The following is a 14,494-nucleotide window of genomic DNA, read 5'->3' on the forward strand; positions in this document are numbered from 1 at the left end:
AGTGGGCAGCATGTCTCTCTCCCTCTCTCTCTCTCCATTTTTTTATTTATTTATTTATTTATGATAGTCACAGAGAGAGAGAGAGAGAGGCAGAGACACAGGCAGAGGGAGAAGCAGGCTCCATGCACTGGGAGCCTGATGTGGGATTCGATCCCGGGTCTCCAGGATCACGCCCTGGGCCAAAGGCAGGCGCCAAACCACTGCGCCACCCAGGGATCCCTCTCTCTCCATTTTGTTTGTTGAAACAATGGGCACCCATCAGTCATGTAAGAACAATTAGCACATCTGCCATTCTTAAGTCTTGGGTGGCAGGCTCTCTGGGCTCCTTTCCAAGTGATCCCCCAACAGAAGTTGGAAATATCCGTTTGGTAAGAACTCAGAACTCCTTTTGGAGCAGATCACCAGATGTGAGGGACCTGGCAAAAACTGAGCAGCCACTGAAGGACCTGACCAAGGCTACTCTTTGAACAGCCTTGATTACTTATTTGCTCCTCTGGACATCCAGAGAGAAACCCCTCGACTACTCTTTTGTCAGCTGATCCCTCCCCTGGGAGAACTAATGAGAAAGCTCTGGATGGTCTCCTAGACATTCCCTTGTGAGTGGTTCAGGTGGCCTCCAAGCGATCTCACTCACAGTTCTCTGTTATGGCAAGGAACAGTCTCCTGTTTCTGACTCCTTCTATCCTGGGCATTTCTAGGACACCCCTCAGACTGGCTACACCACCTATGTGAAGGAATGGCCAAGCAGGGAAAAAGAACTAAGATCTAAGGGATCTCCCAACTTTTTGGTTTCAACGTAGCTTATCCCCGATGGATTTCCCCTCCCTGGGTGCCCATCTTGTCCCTGCATGTGGCTACACCAGACAGAACATTTCTACTAAAAGATTAGGTGGTGTAGAGAGCAAAATGGAGTCAGTCTTTCATGTCAAGCAGGAATCTGTGTCAAGCAGGGGCCTGTGTCAAGCAATGACACAAGAGGTTAAGGTACTGCAGCTAGGAGATAATGCCAGGACCAATGTGAGCTGACACCCCAGAACTGGTAACTGATAATTTTGGAAATAGAAGGAAAACTAGTTGGATTTCCTTCTTGATACTGGAGCTACCTCTTCTGTTCTACTCTCCAACCTGGGCCAACTATCCAACCACAGTACTGTTGTCAAGGGTGTCACTGGGCAGCCCATAGCCAAATTTTTTTCTCACCTTCTGGGATGCACCTGGGGAGATCTAATATTCTCTCACTCTTTCTTAATGCCTGAAAGCCCCACAATCTTTCTTAGGTAGAGATACTAACTCTCATACTGATAGCTCCTGGGCAGACTAGCCTTTGCCTCCCCTTTATAGAGGCTGATATTAATTCCCAGGTTTGGGCAACTCAGACTTAAGTGGGTCAAGCCTTAACCGTAGTGCCTGTTCCCATACAACTGTGTAAGGATCCCACAGCTTTCCCTTGTTGGAAAGGTTTTTAGTGCATACCAGGATACTGTCACTCATGGATACCAGGATAGGGAGGAATGACCTACCCTCTCTATCAGTAGATCAAGGACATATGGACATAGATAAGCTGGTACTTATCGATTAATGTGGGATCTAGAGTAGGAAAAAAGCTTTTAAAAATCTCAAACCGGCCTCACTCAGTGCCCCAGCTTTAAGTCTTCCTACCTTGAGAACTTACAACTTGTATGTGACAGAAAGAAAGGGAGTAGCTTTGGGCCTCCTAACCCAGACCCCAGGGCCAGCTCAACAGCTCAACACCCATGGGATATTTAAGCAAATAGCTGAATCTGGTGGCTTGTAGCATGTGGTGGCTGCCTATCCTCTTGATTCCCTAAGCTCTGAAAATAACCCTGGGACAGATAGAAACCAACTCTGGGATGGAAAAACGTGTGAAGTTTGCCAGAAGAATAACCTGTTCTCCCATCCACAAATCCCCATAGGCATATGGCAAAAGAAAGTTGCCCTGGGGAAGATTGGCAAATGGGCTTCACACATGCCTAAAATGCATGGGTACAGGTACCTCCCAGTTTGGGTAGATACCTTCATGCGCTGGGTTGAGGCCTTCCTCTGTAGAACCAAAAAAGCCTCAAAAGTGATAAAGGCACTAGTAAATATCTCAGTTTGGACTCTCCCGTCCCTTTAGTGTGATAACACAGGGAGCATTCAAGGTGTGGGGCACTATCGCTTACATTATGCCTGAAGACTTCAATCCTCAGAACAATGAAGTAGCACAAGAAACAAGTCAAAATTAGGTGTCTCTACTCCTATTGCCTTACTCTGAATTAGGAACATCCCCATTGAAAAGGGCTTGAGTCCCTTCGAGATCTCACGGGAGAACTTTCCTTGTAAATGATCTGCTGATAGACAAGGAAGTCTTTGATTTGTTATATCATTTCATCCCTCCTACAGGGAGCTTTCCCAACTCCCAGCACCAAAATAACCAACCTGTCCCATTTCACCGTGGGGACCAAGTGCTTGTTAGAGCCGGTCTGGCTAAAATCAGCCACTTCAATAGCAGTCAAAATGCCTGCATTTGAAGCCTGGATCCACCATTCCAGAGTCAAACCCTGGTCTCCAAAGGGGCCTAACAACAAGAAACCAAAATCCCTCTGTGAACCCAGAACCCTTATTGCTTTTGAAGCAATAAGACAAATAAGTCTTCATAAATGTTACTTTTCCTCTATCCCTTCAAAATCATAATCCTCATTGAATTCCTTTGCTGCCCTCTCCTCACAGAATGTGGGGAGTTCACTAAAACATCCTCTATCTCTCAACTGATCCTTGGCTATACTCTGTCTTGCATTAGGCTTTGGGCTTTGCTTCCTAAATGCCCCAACCTGTTTTATATTTTACAGAATAAAGGTCACCAAACTCCAAGGTTCCCATGGAGTCTTACATGGAGTTTAAACCAGACATCTACAGGGGAACCTTTGATAGATTCAGACTACAGGGACCCTGACTGCTGCCCTATCCAACACCCCTGACCAGCAGGAAGTAGCTACGATCCTTGCTTCCTTTTTTCCTAACAGCATTTAGGGTTACCTCTTCAGAAGGGGGAATGATGAAGGATAGCTGGAAGGCAGGCAGGCAGGGAGAAGGGGCCTCCACCCTAAGGGAGGCCATCCTTAAAAGGATTTTACACCACCCTGGAAGGAGCCCTCTATCCTTTCATATGTGATAGATAGGTGACAAAATCCTGATTGGATGACAGGCACAAGGAAGGTTAATCAGATTAAAACATCCTGCTAACAAGCCCATAAAACTCCTAGAGTTAGAAACTCAGGTGGCAACCCCCTGGGGTCCCCTCCCTCTTTGGGAGCTTTGCACTATCACTTTGCTATTGCTCAATAAACCTTGCTTTGCTGCAAGAAAGAAAGAAATAGAAAGAAAAGAAAGGAAAGAAAGAAAGAAAGAAAGAAAGAAAGAAAGAAAGAAAGAAAGAAAGAAAGAAAGGTAAGTGGCAAAAATATTATTTGTGTGTGCCATTTCTTGTCATTTATATTATCATTTAAAATATAAAGCGCAAAGCCAATATTACATTTTTAATAGATATTTTTACTATAAAAATGTGCCAAATAATATTAGAAGCACATGCAACAAGTTTGCAATACTCAGACAGTGTGGGGTCCAGATAAAATCTAGAAGAGTTTTTGCGACCTTTTATAATACTCTAAATTAAAAAGGAAATACATCCCATGTGTTTATATCTATACGTCTGTTCAGATATATTCCATGTAGAATTATGTGTAGTAATTATAGTATGTTTCAGATAGATGGATAAATAGATATGACTAAGATTTTGGTCTCTACAACCAGACTTACTGAGCTTGAATCCCTCTGCCTCTAGCTGTGTGATTTTGGACAAGTTACCTAGCTGCTCTGAGCTTCTATTTCCTTATTTTAAAATTCTGATATTAGCACTACCCTCATAGACTTAATGTGAGGATTCAATTAATTTAAATATTCAAGTGTTTAGAACAGCGATTGAAATATGGCAATCCACAAATATTAAATACACTCACCATTTTACAAACAGAAGGAAAAGCACTGATGGCAAATAGAGTGACTGCAAATAGCGGCTACTTCTGATTTGTGAAATATGACTGCATGCTAGCCTGAAGTATAGCTCCTAAACATTCATTGCCCTTTTCTAGGAGAGGATTAGACTTTTCCATTTCCTTGCCATCCATCTGTCTTCGCCTTGGTCAGTGAAATGGGAGAGAAATTAACATGTATCTTCTGAGCACAATCTCGAAAAACCAGTATGTGATTCACATTTAATGTTTAAATTATAATAAATCTGTGAGGCTCATGTAATGCTTAAATTACAATAAATCTATTTGTTCCTCAACAAGTATAACTCTCACCCATTTTTTTCCCCAGCAAATCTGGTTAGATATCAGGCCATGTCAGACTTGAGCTAGGTACTTCAGATACAAAGAAATACATTCCAGTCTCTGTTCCCAATGTTGGGGAGGGAAGTAATTATGCTTACAAACAAGTAAATCAATATATATATTTAAAATATGATATTATTTAAGTGCATTTTTCCCAACGGTCTCATTCTTTCCTGAGATTCAATTGGAAGGACAATGGGTGATAGGTGAATATGAAAATCCATCTAACAGGTTGTCCTGATAGGTGGTTCCCAAGATGCTCTGCAATCAGTAGCCCATTATCCACCTCCAAGTAAGAGTATTTGTAAAGAGGAGGCCAGAAATTGGGGAAAGGAGATTGACGACATTTTCCTTAAAGAGAATTATTAGAAAATTGTGCTCCTTCCCTTTCTCCCAGAGTTCCATCACAACTATCTCAAGACAAGTGAAAGCAGCACTTAAAGACCAGCTGGAAGAGCTTGGCAAGACACTGAACTCTGACTGGATAGCACCTAGAGCGCATCTTGCCAAAAACCACCTGTGAGAAGCTGGCTGAAGTGGTTTGGGTTGCAGAGCAAAAACTGAAGGACATAATAGAAAGAGTATGCAATTCTAGAGTTTAGAAAGACAAAAGGAGTGGGAATTTCACCTGGGAAAAAAAGAGTTTGTAAGAGGAAGCAGAACCAGGGTCATCTTAAAAGCCCCCAGGGCCAAAGGAGGAACCTGATGGGGTGAGGTGACTCAGGTGGTCCATCAGGGGGCACACTGCTCCTGCAAACAACTAGTGCGGTGGCAGGTGCCTTCAGGATGGGGATACTGGTGAAGAATAGGCAATAACTTCCAAGAGGACCAGATTATGCCTTCCCAAAATATACCACTTTGGAATAATGATTATTTTAAGCTGAAGACATTTAAGAGTCAACAGATGCAAAATAATTAATAATAATAATAATAATAATAATAATAATACATGCTTTCTTTAGAGCATCCATTACCTAACTAAAGCCAGCAATTTCTGAGAAATAAAGCTGCCATAAATTCCTCTTCAGGGCATATTTACCCCCAAAAGTACATAGAACAAACCTACTTTATATCTCGTCTCCAAAGGAGTTTTATAGTTCTGAGGAGATAGAAAGACCACTTACACCTCCATAGATAAACCTTATCATATTTGTTTTCACATCACCTACGAAGTTGGTTCTGTCCATCCCTTGTGGTTATTCATCACAGAGTTTCTCCTGGGTATATTGGGGCCGTGTGCAAAAACGGTTTCCTTTTCTCCAGTTAATCTGTCTCTTGCCAGTTTAATGGGCAGAGCCCTGTCCACTGAATTTAAGAGGATAGAGGCAACTGGTTTTGTGTGTATGTGGTTTTTTTCATCCTCCACATATCCCAGAGATTAAAGGGCCAGAATTTGGACATTTGTCATACAAGTGCCAGGCCAGAGAGACTTGGCCTTTTCTGCAAATCCTTTTTCACTCCAATGCCTAACCTCAGAGTGCAGCTAGTGACTGGGAGCAAGAGGAAAACAGAGAGATGGAAAGTGCAAGTACCTCCTCTGCCTCTCGGCAGTCAGGCCTGTAGTGAAGCAGGGAGTTGGAAATGGAGTTTTACATTAGCCCGGACTGGCTTTTCTTCTTCCTGTGAAGAAATCATTCACATAAAGTGAAAATGCTAAGTGTACAGCTGGATGACTTTTATATATCTCTACTTGTACATAACCACCACTCAGATCTGCAGAGTAAATAGCCATTAACTGATCTCTCTCACTTTTATTTTTTTTTTTTTTCTCTCTCACTTTTAGATGGTTAACTCTTTTTGACTTTGTACAAATGGAATCATAGTATAAAATCTTTTGTATCTAGCCTTCTTTCTGTTGATAATATGTCTGTGAGCGTCATCCAGAATGTTGTGTGTGTTAATGGTGCTTTTTAGTTGTTGTAATAACTTCCATTGTGTGAATGTATCACCATCAAGTTTATCCATTTTATTGTTGGTGGACAAGCTGTTTCCAGGCTGTGGCAATTATGAATAAAACTGCTATGAACATATTTGTACAAATGTTTCTCTTAGCTGCCTACCCAGGAGAGTTACTGAGTCACTGAAGACCACATTTAACATTAGTAGATGCTGTCAAATAATTCCAAGTGATGTGAAAATTTACACTGCAATCGGCAGAGTTGGAAAGTTCCAGTTGCTCTACTTCCTCATTTAAAATTTTATATTTGATGGTCTTCTAAATTTGAGCCATTTTGTAGTGGGACGTTATTGTATTTCCCCAATAAGTGATGATGTCGAACTCTTTTTATGCGTATTGATCATTGCTTTGTAAATGTGTGTGTGCACACACTTGTGTATATTCTCTGTGCTAATCTTTTGGCCATTTTGACCATTTTTATTGCAGTTTGTTTTCTGTACTTATAGTTATTTATATACTGATGATATAAATCCTTAGATACATAAATTATAGATACAAAAATCACAATATCTTCCCCAGGGCATGGGTTGGCTTTTTATTCTCTTAGTGGTGAATATGAGATTCTTACTTTTAAAGCATTCTATTTTAACAATTATGACTATTCATTTTGTGTACTGTTTAGAAAATCTTTATCTATCCCAAGATCACAAAAGTAATCTATATTTTCTTCCAGAAGCTATTTTGTTTTATATTCCTTGCTGAAGTGTCAGATCCAGAGCAAGCTAATCTTTGTGTAGGTATGAAGAGACATCAAAATAATTTTTTCCCTTGTAGATATCCAATTGATCCAGCATCTTTTATTGAAAAGATCATTCTATCACACTGAGTCATAGTAGCGCCTTTGTCAAATATCAGATCTGTTTCTGGACTATTCTATTTCACTATTTTATATGTCCACACTTATCTAATACCATATTGTCTGACTTACTTTAGCTTTATGGTAAAGTTTGATATTGATAATGCAAATGTTCAAATTTTGTTCTTTAAAATTATTTTAGCTATTTTACTCGGTACTTTCAAGTAAATATTTAAACAGCTTTATACAAGACTTTTAATTAATGAAAATGAGACATTTAGTGCTTTAACATGACCAGAAAAATTCTGGAATCTCTAACATACAGATATGGAAAAAAATATAAAAGAGAGAATTAGAAAGTTAGTGGATAAAATAAGTACTACTTTTTGCTTATACCTCATCAAGTCCAGCTCATTCAATAGCGAAATTGTAATAATATCATAAATCCCCCAGGAAAATTGTATATAATTAGCTATATATTTGAAGAGAAGAAAGAAAATATTATAACTGTATTTATGAGGGTAAAATTTAACTGCTTCTTGAGGTATAAATAAACCTCAACAAACAACTAAACTATGAAAGAAATTTATTTTATGGAACAGAGTATAGGGATATGGAGAAAAATATGGGCAATGTAATCAGTAGTACTTAACAAAGGGTAGTAAAGCCTCCAATCACAGAGCCATTACGCTGATATTCAAAATGAAGACTAAGAGCTTCCAGGTCAAGATGGCAACAAAGGGGGATCCCTGGGTGGCTCAGTGGTTTGGCACCTGCCTTTGGCCCAGGGTGTGGTCGTGGAGTCCCAGGATCGAGTCCCACATTGGGCTCCCTGCATGGAGCCTGCTTCTCCCTCTGCCTGTGTCTCTGCCTGCCTCTCTCTCTCTCTCTCTCTCTCTCTCTCCTGCCTCTCTCTCTCTCTCATGAATGGATAAATAGAGTCTTTAAAAAAAAAAAAAGATGGCAACATAGGAAGATCCTGAACTCACCTCCTCCACATATGTACTAAATCTACACCTGTTTATAGAGCAATTCATCCTGAGGAAGAACTCCGGGCTAACTGAACAGTTTCTGCATAACAAAGGATAGAAAAATCACATAAAGGCAAGAAAGACAGAAGAAACTCCCACTCCCAATGCTGAGAACTGCAATTGGGAGGGATAGTACTGAGGAACTCAGAGCAGATTCCTCCGCCTTAAGGCACAGAAAAAAAAACAGGGTTTAAAAGAGCAACTAGAATGTAAAGGAACTAGTCCTAGAACCCCATCAAATGGTGAGGGAGCTACTAGAACTCTGTCCAGACCAAAGGGGTTGCCAAATGCCATAATTGTATTCCCCTACACCATGATAGTGCCATCAGGAGTTGGGTCTGGTGCCCTGGCCAGTCAATCCCCTCAGTGCGCCCTAAACCCTGAGCCCCTGGCTCACACCATCCCAAGCAATCCTACCAAGGCAGCTCTGGCATTGCACACATTGGGACACACTAGATCAGAGCTTCCTACAATTCCAGCCAGCTCACCAATGCAACACAGGTGAAAAGCACACTGCAACATTGTAGGCCCACACCACTCTGGCTCCAGCTGCTATATGAGGGTATCCCTTAAGTGAGTGCCTAGGACCCCCTGGCACATGTCCACCATGGCTCTAACTCCTGTCAGGTTACGCCCCATGTGAAAACCCCAGGACACCCCAGCCTGAATGTAGCTCTGGCTCTAGCTGCCCCACAGGGCGCCTCCTTGGGGAGTGCCCCAGGACCTCCCAAGCCATTCTGACCTCAGTTCCAACCACCCTGCCAGGTTGACTGCAGTGAGCATCCCAGGATACTACAACTTGCACCCACTTTAGTTTCGGCTGTTTTGTCAGAGTGTCTTCTATGTGGGGCACCCCAAGACCACTAGCTTGTACCTACTTTAGCTTCAGCTGTCCTCCCAAGGCACCCTCCATGCAGAGAGCCCGAGACCACACCAGCCAATGCCCACTTCAGCTCCAGCCATCCCACCAGGGCAACCCCAGCACACAGTGCCCTGGGATCACCAGGCCATGCCAACCATGATTCCAATCAACCAGCCAAAATCACCAGACAGACACAGTCTACATAGGGGATCCCCAATACAAGACCATTTCTTCAGTTTAGGAGAAGTAGTTGTTCTGCCTATTTACTTATTTCTATTTTTAAAAAATATTTATTTATTTATTTATTTATTTATTTATTTATTTATTTATTTGAGAGAGAGAGCACATGTGCATGCATGTGAGCACACAAGCAGTGTGAGGGGCAGAGTGGGAGGGAGAGGGAGAGAATCCCAAACAGACTCTGTACTGAGCATGGAGCCTGATGTGGAGGTCCATCCCATGACCCCAAGATCATGACCCAAGCCAAAACCAAGAGTCAGTCACTCAACCAACTGCGCCACCCAGGTGCCCATGTTCTGCCTAATTTAAAGAAATAAACACAATTGAGCAAAATAAGAGACAGAGGAATATGTCCCAAACATAATGGAGATCTGGACAAAACCTCAGAAAAAGAATTAAATGAAATGGAGAAAACCGATTGACTTGATAAACAGTCCAATTGCTGGACTAGAGAGAAGCATGGATGAACTTAGAAAGAACTTCAAAAAAAAAAGAGAGAGAGAGAGAGAGAGAGAGAGAGAATGAACAAAAGAACCAATCATTGTTGAAGAATACAAAAACTTAAATGAAAAATACACTAGAGGCAACCAATGATAGATTTGAGGATGTAGGAGAACAGGTCAGTGATCTGGAAGACAGGGTAATGAAATGCATCCAAGTTAAACAGGGAAAAAAAAAGAGTTTAAAAAAATATAGATTGAGATCTTTTAGATAGGGGTGCCTGGCTAGCTCCATTGGTAGAGTATGTAACTCTTGATCTGGGGGCTATGAGTTTGAGCCACATGTTGGGTATAGAGATTACTTATTCATGAGAGACACAGAGAGAGAGGCAGAGACATAGACAGAGGGAGAAGCAGGCTCCCTCTGGGGAGCCTGAGGTGGGACTTAATCCCAGTATCCCAGGATCACGACCTGAGCCAAAGGTAGATGCTTAACCACCGAGCCACCCAGGTGCTCCAAAAATTAAATCATTTAAAAGAAAAAAAAATAGAGATCTTTTGGACAACACCAAGATAATACCTGAAAGCATCCCTAACCTGGGAAAGGAAACAGACGTCCAGGTTCAGAAATCACAGAAAGTTCCAAACAAGATGAACTCAAGAAAGTCTACACTATGACACATAATAATTAAAATATCAAAGATTAAAGGTCAATTTTAAAAGGCATCCAAATTGGTAGGGAAGAAATGACAAATGACATCCACCAAAACACTATTAGAAATAATAAATGAATTCAGTAAGGTTGCAGGATCTAAAATTAATATACAGAAATCTGTTACATTTCTATACATTAAAAATGAAGTAGCAGAAAGAGAAATTAAGGAAACCATTGTATTTGTAAGTGCACCAAAAAAAATAAAATAAAATACCTAGGAATATACTTTTAATAAGGAGGTGAAAGACCTATACTTCAAAAACTATAAAATGTTGATAGAAGAAATTAAAAATGACACAAGTGAAAAGATATTCCATACGCACAGATTGCAAGAAGTAATATTGCTAAAATGTCCATACTGCCCAAAGCAATCTACAGGTTTAATGCAATCCCTATCAAAGTTCTAGTAGTATTTTTCATAAGACTAAGACAAATAATCCTAAAATTTGTTTGGAACCACAGAAGATCCCAAAGAGCCAAAGCAAGCTTGAGAAAAAACAAAGCTGGGGGTATCACAATTACAGTTTTCAAGATACACTACTTCAAAGTTGTAATAATCAAAACAATATGGTACTGGCATGAAAACAGATACATAAATCAAGAGAGGAGAAAAGAGAGCCCAGAAATAACCTTATACTTATATGGTTAATTAATCTACAACAATAGAGGCAAGAATATAAAATGGGAGAAAGACTGTTCAATAAACGGTGCTGGGAAAAATGGGCATCTATCTGCAAAAGAATGAAACTGGACTACTTTCTTATACCATACACAAAGAGAAACTCAAAATGGATTAAAGACCTAACTAAATGTGAGATTTGAAATCCTAAAACTTCTTAAAAATAAACAAACAAAAAACCCCATAGGCCGTAATCTATTTGACATCAGCCTTTAGCAATATTTTTATAAATATGTCTCCTCAGGCAAGGGAAACAAAAGCAAAAATAAATTATTGGCACTAAAAAATCAAAAGGTTTTGCACAATGAAAGAAACTATCAGCAAAACAAGAGAGCATCTAGTGAATGAGGAAAGATATTTGCAAATTATGTATTTGATAAGGGGTTAATATCCAAAATATATAAAGAACTCGTTCATCTCCATACCAAAACAAAACAAAAACCACAAATAATCCAATTAAAAATAGAAAGGGGACTTGAATAGACATTTTTCCAAAGAAGACCTACGGATAGCGAACAGACACATGAAAAGAAATTCAACATCACTGATCATCAGGATAATGCAAATCAAAACCACAGTGAGAGAGTTCACCTCACACCTGTTAAAATGGCAGATATCAAAAGGATCTGAAATAATAAGTGTTTGTATGAAAGTGGAGAAAAATGGAACCCTCTGGGTGGGAATGTAAATTGGTGTGGCTGTTGTGGAAAACAGAATAGAAATTTTTCAAATATTTTAAAATAGAAATACTATATGCTCCTGTAATCCCAATATTGGGTATACTTACCCAATATAAACAAAAACACTAATTCTAAAAGATATATGCACCCCTGTGTTTATTGTAGCATTATTTACAATTGCCAAGAAGATATGGAAGCAACCTAAGTATCCATTGATAGATAAATGGATAAAGAAGATGTGGTATATGTAGGCAATAGAATATTATTTAACCATAAAAAAGAATGAGATCTTACCATTCATGTTAACATGTATAGGGCATTATGCCAAGTGAAATAAGTCAGACAGAGAAAGACAAATACCATCTTATTTCACTTATAGGTGAGATCTCAGTAACAGACAAGCAAACAAAAGCAGAAACAGACGCATAAATACATGAAACACACTGAGGATTGCCAGGGGGATGGAGGGATGGGAAAAATGGGTGAAGAGGAGTGAGAGATACAGGCTTCCAGTTATAAAATCAGTAAGTAACTGGGATGAAAGGTACAGCATAAATAACATAGTCAATGCTATTGTAAGAATGCTGTATGGTGACATATGGTAGCTATACATGTGGTCAGCACAACATAAGGGATATAGCTGTTGGATCATGATGTTGCACAGCTGAAGATAATGTAACACTATGTATCAACTATAATTTAAAAAAAGAAGGAAAAAGGAAAATAGAGATAGAGAGGCCCAGAGATCTCACCGGTCCATTTCACCGTGTGAGGACACAGCAAGAAGTCTATAACTCAGGAGAAAGCCTTCACCCATCCATGCAGACACTCACATCTCAGACTTGTAGCCCCCAGAACTATGAGACATAAAATGTCTGTTATTTATATAAGAAAACAACAAAAAGAGATTAAGACCATGGTCAGCGTCAGTCTTCCATGCTCTCTTGTCATACTTTTCCATTCCTTTCTAGCAGAAAGCATAACTTGTGTTTCTAAGAAATTCTGAAAATCTTAAAGAGAAGCCTATTGTGCTCAGCATAATCCCACAATTCAGACTGTATGTATAAAAACTTATTTGAGAAAAATAAATCTAAACAATCTTTTATTTAATATTTACCTTGAAAATGTACTGTGTGTCAGGCACATTTTAAAACATTTGGGGATATGAGGGTGAGCAAATAGAATCTCTACACCGATGGAATAGAATGGAGTTTGTATTCTAGTGAGGAAAATAGAGAGTAACCAGGTTCAGTATAGGGTTAAGTTGTATAAGGACTCGGAGAGAGTAAGGCCTGGTTGAAGACAGAGGGACACAGTGAGTGAGTGCGTGGCAGGGAGGACCTGAGTCAGAGAGATGGCTCCGAAAGGACAGAAATGACAAAACACCCACACCAGCCTCTGGAGGAAGAGGGAAGAGCCAATCAGAGGCCCTAAGGCAGCAAAAGCTAGAAGAATTCAATAAATAGCAAGAAAAGTAGTGCACAAGTGATAAAGTGAATGAAGGAAAAGTGATAGGGGGTGAATCCTAAAGACAACCAGGACCCAAAGCACCTGGGGCTGGTAGACAGGAGTGACAACTCTGGATTTGTTGCACATATGAGGAACATCCATTGCAAAAATTTGAGCAAAAAAATGATGCGATTGATAAATGTTTTTTAAAAACTCAATGTGGCTCCTGTTTGAAAAACAGGCTAGGGGATCCCTGGGTGGCTCAGCAGTTTAGCACCTGCCTTCTGCCCAGGGCATGATCCTGGAGTCCCGGGATCGAGTCCTACATCGGGCTCCCTGCATGGAGCCTGCTTCTCCCTCTGCCTGTGTCTCTGCCCCTCTCTCTCTCTGTGTGTCTCTCATGAATGAATAAATAAAAATCTTAAAAAAAAAAAAAAAGAAAAATAGGCTAGAGTTGGGGTGGTAAAGAAACAATAATGGAAGTAGGGAGACCAGTGGGAAGGTCCTGTAGTGCTTTAGGAAAGAGATCATGGATGCAGAGTGTGGCACAGTAGGTATGGAAGAGACCCAAACTGGCTTTAGGACAGCTCGTGTGGATAAAGCTGACAGGCTTCATCAATGGATTGGATGTAGGGTGAGTGAGAAATAGGGAATCCAGGCTGCCTTCTAAATTTAGGGCCTGAGCAACTGGGTGATCAGAGACAATATTTCTATTAAGCGATGGAAGTGATGGGAAGCATCGGATCTGGGACAGGAAGCAGTCAAGTCTCCTGTTTGGACATAAATTCTAGATGTCTTCCAGATATCCCAGTGGAGGCGCTAATTCAGCAGTGAGAGATCTGAATCTGAAGTGTTAGCATCAGTCACAACTGGAGGTGTTAATCTGGAAACAATCAGCACTAAGGTAATACAAGTTATGACATTGGATAAAATAATCTAGAGAGAACATAGACTTGGAGGGCTCTTAGTATTCAGAAAAGCAAGGCTATTGAGAGTGGTTCAGGATACATGAAGTTTTATCTAGAAGACAAACAGGAGTCCATGCAGCCATTCAGTACCAAGGAGAAGGCACGACTGAGTCCAAGTGGGTTATCTCGCTCTTGGCCACGGAACACATGAGACAGTAAAGCCTAAGGATTAAGCCCTCAGGATGTGAAGCCAGACAGACCTGCCTTCTAACAGGCCACTACCTTCTGTGATATTAGGAAAATGCACAACCTTGCCAGCTCTGTTTCCCCACCAGCAAAATGAGCA

The 14,494-nt window shown here is 40.5% G+C and overlaps 1 long non-coding RNA gene across 16 annotated transcripts in view; it reads right to left on the reverse strand.

The window, feature by feature from the left end:
- Window positions 1-14,494, reverse strand: part of LOC102154499 — a 310,721-nt gene that overhangs the window by 256,721 nt on the left and 39,506 nt on the right. Inside the window, exon 4 of one of the 16 annotated variants that reach the window (XR_005374240.1) lies at window positions 5,874-6,011. The exons of the other annotated variants lie outside the window; for them this stretch is intronic. This is a non-coding gene — a long non-coding RNA (uncharacterized LOC102154499). Of the gene's footprint in view, window positions 1-5,873; window positions 6,012-14,494 lie in introns of those variants that run through there. 16 annotated transcript variants of the gene reach the window in all.

Source organism: Canis lupus, chromosome 19 (assembly GCF_011100685.1).
Source record: "Canis lupus familiaris isolate Mischka breed German Shepherd chromosome 19, alternate assembly UU_Cfam_GSD_1.0, whole genome shotgun sequence".
NCBI lineage: Eukaryota > Metazoa > Chordata > Mammalia > Carnivora > Canidae > Canis > Canis lupus.